The sequence below is a fragment of the Leptodactylus fuscus genome, chromosome 7 (assembly GCF_031893055.1).
Source record: "Leptodactylus fuscus isolate aLepFus1 chromosome 7, aLepFus1.hap2, whole genome shotgun sequence".
Classification (NCBI taxonomy): domain Eukaryota; kingdom Metazoa; phylum Chordata; class Amphibia; order Anura; family Leptodactylidae; genus Leptodactylus; species Leptodactylus fuscus.
The window spans coordinates 1,864,561-1,879,017 of NC_134271.1; positions in this window are offsets into that span (position 1 = coordinate 1,864,561).

A 14,457-nucleotide genomic window follows, 5' to 3' on the forward strand; every position below is an offset into this window, starting at 1 on the left:
TAGATAGATATTGTCGGACATATAGCTGACATTGGCTGCGGCCGCTCCAGGTGATTATTTACTATAATAATAATATTAATCAGGCTGGAGATATAAAGTAAACAGAACCGGCCGAGTATTAATTAAATGTAGCAAATATTGTTGTATTATCTGTTAATTATAAACTAAATATTAAGTCCCCCCTCCCCCGCTAAATTAACAATGACTATTACTGCAGCTACATCATCATACACAAGAATCTTTACCTTGGATATCCATGTAGGAAATTACAGGTTACATCTGGGACAAGCGAGCCCCGCGCCCCCTCCCCGATGTCACATTGAGGGATAACGTTGTGTCATAATTAGACAAATTATCCAATATTAAAGCCTGACAATGTGCGCGGCCGGGCCCGGGGGACTGTACATTACAAGGTGATTAGGGCAGACACAAACCGTATTACAACTTCAGATGCTTCTTCTCCCCAGGGGTGGACGAATAGAGGAAGGAAAGATCTATTTGTTACCCGCTAAAATATGGTGTTAATTCATTGCGGGGCCGCCATGATGGGGCCGCCATGACAGCGCCGCTGCACCCATCACCTGGGATGTTAAACAAAGGAGAAGGTGTAATAAATACACATTAAATGCAGAGGAGAGAGGAGCCACCCCGCTCATAAAAACACATTATCGCCGCTTGTTTATTGTCACCGCCGCTCACTCCGACGCTCTGTCGGCTTTTTTTAATATTAAAAAGTGAGTTATGGTAGGAAAAGACGAGAAAACGGGGCGGATTCTGAAACGTAAACTAGAGGACTTAATCTCATGAGAAGAAGGTAGCCATAGCAGCCATGGAGGAGGGTCGGAGTCCTCCTTTACCCTGTTCTATCATTCTGTATAATTACAATTGTTATAGAAATCTAATGTGTGTACAATTGTAAGAAAAACAAAGTGCACCCCGTGCGGATCCTCCGCGGTTACATATCAGGAGGTAATAAAACACAAGAAGTGAATCCAACCTCAGAGGACGGAGACAATCACACAAAACATTCTGCCCAGTCAGCAGGTATTGTCAGAAGTGACACCAAAATGGAGAAGCCATGTGCAAAAATCTCAGTGTGTCCCCTGAATGAAGAACTTGTAGTGCCCCCCTGAATGAACAGCTTGTAGCATCCCCCCCTGAATGAACAGCTTGTAGCGCCCCCTATACATGAATGAACAGCTTGTAGTGCCCCCTATACATGAATGAACAGCTTGTAGCGCCCCCACATGAATGAACAGCTTGTAGTGCCCCCACATGAATGAACAGCTTGTAGCGCCCCCTATACATGAATGAGCAGCTTGTAGCACCCTCCATGAATGAACAGCTTGTAGCGCCCCCACATGAATGAACAGCTTGTAGCGCCCCCACATGAATGAACAGCTTGTAGCGCCCCCCATCAATGAACAGCTTGTAGCGCCCCCACATGAATGAACAGCTTGTAGCGCCCCCACATGAATGAACAGCTTGTAGCGCCCCCCATGAATGAACAGCTTGTAGCGCCCCCTATACATGAATGAACAGCTTGTAGTGCCCCCTATACATGAATGAACAGCTTGTAGCGCCCCCACATGAATGAACAGCTTGTAGTGCCCCCACATGAATGAACAGCTTGTAGCGCCCCCTATACATGAATGAGCAGCTTGTAGCACCCTCCATGAATGAACAGCTTGTAGCGCCCCCACATGAATGAACAGCTTGTAGCGCCCCCACATGAATGAACAGCTTGTAGCGCCCCCCATCAATGAACAGCTTGTAGCGCCCCCACATGAATGAACAGCTTGTAGCGCCCCCACATGAATGAACAGCTTGTAGCGCCCCCCATGAATGAACAGCTTGTAGCGCCCCCACATGAATGAACAGCTTGTAGCGCCCCCACATGAATGAACAGCTTGTAGCGCCCCCCATGAATGAACAGCTTGTAGCGCCCCCACATGAATGAACAGCTTGTAGCGCCCCCCCTGAATGAACAGCTTGTAGCGCCCCCCCTGAATGAACAGCTTGTAGCGCCCCCCCTGAATGAACAGCTTGTAGCGCCCCCCCTGAATGAACAGCTTGTAGCGCCCCCCCTGAATGAACAGCTTGTAGCGCCCCCATGAATGAACAGCTTGTAGCGCCTCCTGAAGATGAATAAACAGCTTGTAGCGCCCCCTGTACATGAATGAACAGCTTGTAGCGCCCCCTATACATGAATGAACAGCTTGTAGCGCCCCCTATACATGAATGAACAGCTTGTAGCGCCTCCTGAAGATGAATAAACAGCTTGTAGCGCCCCCTATACATGAATGAATAGCTTGTAGCGCCCCCTATACATGAATGAACAGCTTGTAGCGCCCCCTATACATGAATGAACAGCTTGTAGCGCCCCCTATACATGAATGAATAGCTTGTAGCGCCCCCTATACATGAATGAACAGCTTGTAGCGCCCCCTATACATGAATGAACAGCTTGTAGCGTCCCCTGTACATGAATGAACAGCTTGTAGCGCCTCCTGTACAGCAATAACCTTCTGGGTGACACCTGTGACTGCAGAACAAGCCCAAATCCCCCCCTACAGCCCCGGATACTCGGTGTGAGGGGCTTGTGCTGATGGGTTTTGGTCATCACCAGTTGTGGTGCTGGACATTATGGCCATGGCATTGTATTGATCTGAAAGCTCCAGATGAGAAAACTGTCAAAACTTCAGACTTGCTGATCAATTAATCAAGGAAGAGACTCCAGTGCTCAACCTCCTCAGTACATACCAAGCACACGGCTGTATACAGTATATCTACAGCCCATTTACATGAATAGAACGGAGCTGCAACCAATGAATGTGATTTCACAAGGCCTGATCCATGGAGGTCTATGGGGTATCGGACCCCCACAGGTCATCAGCTGATCACCTATACTAAACATAGGTCATCAAGATAATACCCCTAGAAACCCCCTTTAAGAAAAATCACATATAGAGGTCAGATAATTCCATCATAAACAGCTAAATAAAACTTGTGGTGCTCCCTGGGGTCTGCCTGTGGGGGCCCTCTATAAAATGCCAGTCACTCTCTACTCAGAAATGAGATGTATATAGACACTACATCCATACAGTATATAGAGATGGGAGGTCTAAGGGTATATAGACACTACATACATACAGTACATGGAGATGGGAGGTCTAAGGGTATATAGACACTACATACATACAGTATATGGAGATGAGAGGTGTAACGGTATATAGACACTACATCCATACAGTATATGGAGATGGGAGGTATAAGGGTATATAGACACTACATCCATACAGTACATGGAGATGGGAGGTATAACGGTATATAGACACTACATCCATACAGTATATGGAGATGGGAGGTCTAACGGTATATAGACACTACATCCATACAGTACATGGAGATGAGAGGTGTAAGGGTATATAGACACTACATCCATACAGTACATGGAGATGAGAGGTGTAAGGGTATATAGACACTACATCCATACAGTATATGGAGATGGGAGGTCTAAGGGTATATAGACACTACATCCATACAGTACATGGAGATGGGAGGTCTAACGGTATATAGACACTACATCCATACAGTACATGGAGATGAGAGGTGTAAGGGTATATAGACACTACATCCATACAGTACATGGAGATGGGAGGTATAACGGTATATAGACACTACATCCATACAGTATATGGAGATGAGAGGTGTAAGGGTATATAGACACTACATCCATACAGTACATGGAGATGGGAGGTCTAAGGGTATATAGACACTACATCCATACAGTACATGGAGATGGGAGGTCTAAGGGTATATAGACACTACATCCATACAGTATATGGAGATGAGAGGTGTAAGGGTATATAGACACTGCATCCATACAGTACATGGAGATGGGAGGTATAACGGTATATAGACACTACATCCATACAGTATATGGAGATGAGAGGTCTAAGGGTATATAGACACTACATCCATACAGTACATGGAGATGGGAGGTCTAAGGGTATATAGACACTACATCCATACAGTATATAGAGATGAGAGGTATAACGGTATATAGACACTACATCCATACAGTATATGGAGATGAGAGGTGTAACGGTATATAGACACTACATACATACAGTACATGGAGATGGGAGGTATAACGGTATATAGACACTACATCCATACAGTACATGGAGATGGGAGGTCTAAGGGTATATAGACACTACATCCATACAGTATATGGAGATGAGAGGTATAACGGTATATAGACACTACATCCATACAGTATATAGAGATGAGAGGTATAACGGTATATAGACACTACATCCATACAGTATATGGAGATGGGAGGTCTAAGGGTATATAGACACTACATCCATACAGTATATGGAGATGAGAGGTCTAAGGGTATATAGACACTACATCCATACAGTACATGGAGATGGGAGGTCTAAGGGTATATAGACACTACATCCATACAGTACATGGAGATGGGAGGTCTAAGGGTATATAGACACTACATCCATACAGTATATGGAGATGAGAGGTCTAAGGGTATATAGACACTACATCCATACAGTACATGGAGATGGGAGGTCTAAGGGTATATAGACACTACATCCATACAGTACATGGAGATGAGAGGTCTAAGGGTATATAGACACTACATCCATACAGTATATGGAGATGGGAGGTATAACGGTATATAGACACTACATACATACAGTATATGGAGATGAGAGGTATAACGGTATATAGACACTACATACATACAGTATATGGAGATGAGAGGTATAACGGTATATAGACACTACATACATACAGTATATGGAGATGGGAGGTCTAAGGGTATATAGACACTACATACATACAGTATATGGAGATGGGAGGTCTAAGGGTATATAGACACTACATACATACAGTACATGGAGATGAGAGGTCTAAGGGTATATAGACACTACATACATACAGTACATGGAGATGGGAGGTCTAAGGGTATATAGACACTACATCCATACAGTATATGGAGATGAGAGGTCTAAGGGTATATAGACACTACATCCATACAGTATATAGAGATGAGAGGTCTAAGGGTATATAGACACTACATCCATACAGTACATGGAGATGGGAGGTCTAAGGGTATATAGACACTACATCCATACAGTATATGGAGATGGGAGGTCTAAGGGTATATAGACACTACATCCATACAGTATATGGAGATGAGAGGTCTAAGGGTATATAGACACTACATCCATACAGTATATGGAGATGGGAGGTCTAAGGGTATATAGACACTACATCCATACAGTATATGGAGATGGGAGGTCTAAGGGTATATAGACACTACATCCATACAGTATATGGAGATGAGAGGTGTAACGGTATATAGACACTACATACATACAGTATATGGAGATGAGAGGTGTAACGGTATATAGACACTACAACCATACAGTATATGGAGATGGGAGGTATAACGGTATATAGACACTACATCCATACAGTATATGGAGATGAGAGGTGTAACGGTATATAGACACTACAACCATACAGTATATGGAGATGGGAGGTGTAACGGTATATAGACACTGCATCCATACAGTATATGGAGATGGGAGGTCTAAGGGTATATAGACACTACATCCATACAGTATATAGAGATGAGAGGTATAACGGTATATAGACACTACATCCATACAGTATATAGAGATGAGAGGTCTAAGGGTATATAGACACTACATCCATACAGTATATAGAGATGAGAGGTATAACGGTATATAGACACTGCATCCATACAGTATATGGAGATGGGAGGTCTAAGGGTATATAGACACTACATCCATACAGTATATAGAGATGAGAGGTGTAACGGTATATAGACACTACATACATACAGTATATAGAGATGAGAGGTATAACGGTATATAGACACTACATCCATACAGTATATAGAGATGAGAGGTGTAACGGTATATAGACACTGCATCCATACAGTATATGGAGATGAGAGGTGTAACGGTATATAGACACTACATCCATACAGTATATGGAGATGGGAGGTCTAAGGGTATATAGACACTACATCCATACAGTATATGGAGATGGGAGGTATAACGGTATATAGACACTACATACATACAGTATATGGAGATGAGAGGTGTAACGGTATATAGACACTACATCCATACAGTATATGGAGATGAGAGGTGTAAGGGTATATAGACACTACAACCATACAGTACATGGAGATGGGAGGTATAACGGTATATAGACACTACATCCATACAGTATATGGAGATGAGAGGTCTAAGGGTATATAGACACTACATCCATACAGTATATGGAGATGAGAGGTATAACGGTATATAGACACTACATCCATACAGTACATGGAGATGAGAGGTCTAAGGGTATATAGACACTACATCCATACAGTATATGGAGATGAGAGGTCTAAGGGTATATAGACACTACATCCATACAGTATATGGAGATGAGAGGTGTAACGGTATATAGACACTACATCCATACAGTATATAGAGATGAGAGGTGTAACGGTATATAGACACTACATACATACAGTATATAGAGATGAGAGGTATAACGGTATATAGACACTACATCCATACAGTATATGGAGATGAGAGGTGTAAGGGTATATAGACACTACATCCATACAGTATATGGAGATGAGAGGTGTAACGGTATATAGACACTACATCCATACAGTATATAGAGATGAGAGGTGTAACGGTATATAGACACTACATCCATACAGTACATGGAGATGAGACGTGTAACGGTATATAGACACTACATCCATACAGTATATGGAGATGAGAGGTGTAAGGGTATATAGACACTACATCCATACAGTATATGGAGATGAGAGGTCTAAGGGTATATAGACACTACATCCATACAGTATATGGAGATGAGAGGTGTAACGGTATATAGACACTACATCCATACAGTATATGGAGATGAGAGGTCTAAGGGTATATAGACACTACATCCATACAGTATATGGAGATGAGAGGTGTAACGGTATATAGACACTACATCCATACAGTATATGGAGATGAGAGGTGTAAGGGTCCTCGTTCAAATTCTCTGATGCTTAAAATTGGCGGAGAGAGCAGTCCTGCACAGAGGAAACCAGGCGGATCCCATTATAGTCTGCAGGTAACCACTTTTTAAGCAGACAGAGTGTTCATCTTTTGGGTCCCCATGCTGACCCCAATGACAGAGCTCGAACTCTAGTGTCAACCTAGCTGAACTTGGCTCACACCCCATTTAACTGCATTCAATTGCACTCAGTCCTTTTTCAGTCCCCATACAGTATAATGTCATCTTTAAGGCCCCCACATAGTATAACATCTAGCCAGAGGCTCCTATACAGCATAATATGATCCTTATGGCTCCTATACAGCATAATATGATCCTTATGGCTCCTATACAGTATAATATGATCCTTATGGCTCCTATACAGTATAATATGATCCTTATGGCTCCTATACAGTATAATATGATCCTTATGGCTCCTATACAGTATAATATGATCCTTATGGCTCCTATACAGTATAATATGATCCTTATGGCTCCTATACAGTATAATATGATCCTTATGGCTCCTATACAATATAATATGATCCTTATGGCTCCTATACAGTATAATATGATCCTTATGGCTCCTATACAGTATAATATGATCCTTATGGCTCCTATACAGTATAATATGATCCTTATGGCTCCTATACAGTATAATATGATCCTTATGGCTCCTATGCAGTATAAGTATATAGTAAAATAAATACAAAATGTAATACCTCAGTCTCTTCCCCCCAAGTCAACTCCGGTCTCTATAGCAGCTCAGAGACAACTCCACACTCTGCCGACCTCCATCCAAAACACTGGCCACAGCGACAGCTTCACCATTGTGACATACCACCCCCTGCCTAGGACAGCGGGACAGCACCTGAAATCCAGGATGACTTTCCCAATAACACTGTAAGGGCTCGGAGGTATATGCGCAGCGCCTTCTATCTGGAAATAATGAGCACCAGCAGTTTACTCCACTTTCCCCATTGAAAATACTTGCACACTCGGTCAAACTGCCTCTGCTACTCTATGGGGGGGCTGGAAGGAATTACTGTTGGGAATCCTGACATTTAATATTTGGAGCAGACCGCCTGCGTGCATTATGTAAGAAAAGAGGAATGATTCATGTGTTGTAATCATACAAGAGTCACTCATCTTGTGTATTGCTGCTGGAGCATTGGCCGCCCCATTTGTCTCCTGCACGGGTAAAGGTGCTGACATTTAAAGGCGCCCCTCTCCCCGTCACTGTAAATATCTTATCTGTAGATGTCGGCTCAGGACTGACTGCGGAGAAGTGAAGGATATCCATAGACGCTCTCAGCAGACGCTTCCATGTGAGGGGGGCCGCAGTGACGATGGCGATCGCAGCTTCTGGGATTACATCTGGCAAAAAGAAGAACATTCATTCTCAATTTTCTCATTTTTTTTTTTTCCGTTGGAATGGTGTATTTCTCACATGTGTGATCCCGGGAGGGCTGAGCACGAAAGAAACGTGTTTAACACAGAAATTATCATTAGGACGCTGTGCACATTAATATTCTAGATACAAATACTGCGATGGTGAAATTATCTGGATTCTGTCACTGATGGCCTAGGCTTAGGATAGGCCATCAATGTTTGATCTGCAGGGTCTGACGCCCGGGATCACCTGTACCCAGACTGCGCAGTTCTTGGTACTGTTTACATACGGCGCGGCGCGGCTCACACGTGGGTATGGCACAGCTGTCCCAGGATTTCTATAGAAAGCCCTTTAGGCCGGGGCCCCACATGGCGTAAACAGTCACTGTATATAGAGGATGGGAGACTGGAGTTTTGGAAATCACAGAATGTCAATTATATCTACGGAAAAGCTGTCGGCTTCTCTATAGGTGTAATGGCAGCAGAAAGTCGGCAAGGAGAAATCGCTGCAAATCTCGGGAAAACCGCAGCGATTTTCAGTTGCAGGACGCTACGTGGGGTGACAGGGAGACAAATAGACTTCTGCTATAAACCATATGGTGGTCAGCTTGGCCCTGAGCAGACACCTAACCTCTATCCGTGTGACAGGGACACGTCTCAGTTGTCTTTAGTCTTTGCAATGTTACTTACTTCAGCGCTTGTTGCAGTAACATCAGGTGTTCTCAGCTGGTTCCAATCCTGGGTCACGTGATCAGAACCAATACCCGGCCCCTAAATGGCCCCGCCTCCTCTTCTGTGTAAATCCATCCCCTATAGCACAGGTAGTGAGGAGTGGACACAAGAGAGGAGGTGGAGCAGCCGGGTCAGAAACAGCCTGGAACCCCGGGGTTCACTGCCTAACACCCCCACAGTAACAGTTCATATTCTCCTTGGAGGACCCCTTTAACTGAGCTAAGACCTGTAGGTACGCCTCCCTGCCTCTGCAGGAGACATGTGGTATTACAAGGCAGCCCATGTTATACTCTCATCCAGAGTGAGGGGTGCTTTTTGAAGCATCTCTGTGCTTTCCTGAGCAGCAGGGGGGTAGCAGGCCGGGCCCCCTATTGTGTCTTCCAGCTGGACAGGGAAGGGTTAAAAGCCGCACCAGTCACTGACAGCAAGCAGAGATCTGGTAAAGACCTGCTGACTATTCTAGTATATACAGTACTGTCTGTGTGATGTCTATATGTACACTGATAGGACTGTATACATCATATATGAGAAGCCTGCAAGCACTACACACCATATAACACTGCGACTATAGAACAGTATCATATACAGTATCCTATAGGGACTATATGGTAATATCATAGACACCATAGCACTGTCAGATAGGGACTGTATGGCAATATTAAACACTGTACAACAGTCTTGTTATAAAGAGAGTATGGTGATATTACATAGACTGTATAGCAGTATTATATAGGGGCAGTATGGTGATATTATATACACTGTATAGCAGTATTATATAGGGGCAGTATGGTGATATTATATACACTGTATAGCAGTATTATATAGGGGCAGTATGGTGATATTACATACACTATAGCAGTATTATATAGGGGCAGTATGGTGATATTACATAGACTGTATAGCAGTATTATATAGGGGCAGTATGGTGATATTACATAGACTGTATAGCAGTATTATATAGGGGCAGTATGGTGATATTATATACACTGTATAGCAGTATTATATAGGGGCAGTATGGTGATATTATATACACTGTATAGCAGTATTATATAGGGGCAGTATGGTGATATTACATACACTATAGCAGTATTATATAGGGGCAGTATGGTGATATTACACAGACTGTATAGCAGTATTATATAGGGGCAGTATGGTGATATTACATAGACTGTATAGCAGTATTATATAGGGGCAGTATGGTGATATTATATACACTGTATAGCAGTATTATATAGGGGCAGTATGGTGATATTATATACACTGTATAGCAGTATTATATAGGGGCAGTATGGTGATATTACATACACTATAGCAGTATTATATAGGGGCAGTATGGTGATATTACATAGACTGTATAGCAGTATTATATAGGGGCAGTATGGTGATATTACATACACTGTATAGTAGTATTATATAGGGGCAGTATGGTGATATTACATGGGACACTGTATAGTAGTATTATATAGGGGCAGTATGGTGATATTACATGGGACACTGTATAGCAGTATTATATAGGGGCAGTATGGTGATATTACATGGGACACTGTATAGTAGTATTATATAGGGGCAGTATGGTGATATTACATGGGACACTGCATAGTAGTATTATATAGGGGCAGTATGGTGATATTAAATGGGACACTTTATAGTAGTATTATATAGGGGCAGTATGGTGATATTACATGGGACACTGTATAGTAGTATTATATAGGGGCAGTATGGTGATATTACATGGGACACTGTATAGTAGTATTATATAGGGGCAGTATGGTGATATTACATACACTGTATAGCAGTATTATATAGGGGCAGTATGGTGATATTATATACACTGTATAGCAGTATTATATAGGGGCAGTATGGTGATATTATATACACTGTATAGCAGTATTATATAGGGGCAGTATGGTGATATTACATACACTATAGCAGTATTATATAGGGGCAGTATGGTGATATTACATAGACTGTATAGCAGTATTATAAAGGGGCAGTATGGTGATATTACATACACTGTATTGTAGTATTATATAGGGGCAGTATGGTGATATTACATGGGACACTGTATAGTAGTATTATATAGGGGCAGTATGGTGATATTACATGGGACACTGTATAGTAGTATTATATAGGGGCAGTATGGTGATATTACATACACTATAGCAGTATTATATAGGGGCAGTATGGTGATATTACATACACTGTATAGCAGTATTATATAGGGGCAGTATGGTGATATTATATACACTGTATAGCAGTATTATATAGGGGCAGTATGGTGATATTACATAGACTGTATAGCAGTATTATATAGGGGCAGTATGGTGATATTACATACACTGTATAGTAGTATTATATAGGGGCAGTATGGTGATATTATATACACTGTATAGCAGTATTATATAGGGGCAGTATGTTGATATTACATGGGACACTGTATAGCAGTATTATATAGGGGCAGTATGGTGATATTATATACACTGTATAGCAGTATTATATAGGGGCAGTATGGTGATATTACATGGGACACTGTATAGTAGTATTATATAGGGGCAGTATGGTGATATTACATGGGACACTGTATAGTAGTATTATATAGGGGCAGTATGGTGATATTACATAGACTGTATAGCAGTATTATATAGGGGCAGTATGGTGATATTACATAGACTGTATAGCAGTATTATATAGGGGCAGTATGGTGATATTACATACACTGTATAGTAGTATTATATAGGGGCAGTATGGTGATATTACATAGACTGTATAGCAGTATTATATAGGGGCAGTATGTTGATATTACATGGGACACTGTATAGCAGTATTATATAGGGGCAGTATGGTGATATTATATACACTGTATAGCAGTATTATATAGGGGCAGTATGGTGATATTACATAGACTGTATAGCAGTATTATATAGGGGCAGTATGGTGATATTACATACACTATAGCAGTATTATATAGGGGCAGTATGGTGATATTACATAGACTGTATAGCAGTATTATATAGGGGCAGTATGGTGATATTACATAGACTGTATAGCAGTATTATATAGGGGCAGTATGGTGATATTATATACACTGTATAGCAGTATTATATAGGGGCAGTATGGTGATATTACATACACTGTATAGCAGTATTATATAGGGGCAGTATGGTGATATTACAGACACTGTATAGCAGTATTATATAGGGGCAGTATGGTGATATTGTATACACTGTATAGCAGTATTATATAGGGGCAGTATGGTGATATTACATAGACTGTATAGCAGTATTATATAGGGGCAGTATGGTGATATTACATAGACTGTATAGCAGTATTATATAGGGGCAGTATGGTGATATTACATGGGACACTGTATAGTAGTATTATATAGGGGCAGTATGGTGATATTACATACACTATAGCAGTATTATATAGGGGCAGTATGGTGATATTACATACACTGTATAGCAGTATTATATAGGGGCAGTATGGTGATATTATATACACTGTATAGCAGTATTATATAGGGGCAGTATGGTGATATTACATAGACTGTATAGCAGTATTATATAGGGGCAGTATGGTGATATTACATACACTGTATAGTAGTATTATATAGGGGCAGTATGGTGATATTATATACACTGTATAGCAGTATTATATAGGGGCAGTATGTTGATATTACATGGGACACTGTATAGCAGTATTATATAGGGGCAGTATGGTGATATTATATACACTGTATAGCAGTATTATATAGGGGCAGTATGGTGATATTACATGGGACACTGTATAGTAGTATTATATAGGGGCAGTATGGTGATATTACATGGGACACTGTATAGTAGTATTATATAGGGGCAGTATGGTGATATTACATAGACTGTATAGCAGTATTATATAGGGGCAGTATGGTGATATTACATAGACTGTATAGCAGTATTATATAGGGGCAGTATGGTGATATTACATACACTGTATAGTAGTATTATATAGGGGCAGTATGGTGATATTATATACACTGTATAGCAGTATTATATAGGGGCAGTATGTTGATATTACATGGGACATTGTATAGCAGTATTATATAGGGGCAGTATGGTGATATTATATACACTGTATAGCAGTATTATATAGGGGCAGTATGGTGATATTACATGGGACACTGTATAGTAGTATTATATAGGGGCAGTATGGTGATATTACATGGGACACTGTATAGTAGTATTATATAGGGGCAGTATGGTGATATTACATAGACTGTATAGCAGTATTATATAGGGGCAGTATGGTGATATTACATAGACTGTATAGCAGTATTATATAGGGGCAGTATGGTGATATTACATACACTGTATAGTAGTATTATATAGGGGCAGTATGGTGATATTACATAGACTGTATAGCAGTATTATATAGGGGCAGTATGTTGATATTACATGGGACACTGTATAGCAGTATTATATAGGGGCAGTATGGTGATATTATATACACTGTATAGCAGTATTATATAGGGGCAGTATGGTGATATTACATAGACTGTATAGCAGTATTATATAGGGGCAGTATGGTGATATTACATACACTATAGCAGTATTATATAGGGGCAGTATGGTGATATTACATACACTATAGCAGTATTATATAGGGGCAGTATGGTGATATTACATACACTATAGCAGTATTATATAGGGGCAGTATGGTGATATTACATACACTATAGCAGTATTATATAGGGGCAGTATGGTGATATTACATACACTGTATAGCAGTATTATATAGGGGCAGTATGGTGATATTACAGACACTGTATAGCAGTATTATATAGGGGCAGTATGGTGATATTGTATACACTGTATAGCAGTATTATATAGGGGCAGTATGGTGATATTACATAGACTGTATAGCAGTATTATATAGGGGCAGTATGGTGATATTACATAGACTGTATAGCAGTATTATATAGGGGCAGTATGGTGATATTACATAGACTGTATAGCAGTATTATATAGGGGCAGTATGGTGATATTACATAGACTGTATAGCAGTATTATATAGGGGCAGTATGGTGATATTACATAGACTGTATAGCAGTATTATATAGGGGCAGTATGGTGATATTACACTGTATAGCAGTATTATATAGGGGCAGTATGGTGATATTACACTGTATAGCAGTATTATATAGGGGCAGTATGGTGATATTACATGGACACTGTATAGTAGTAT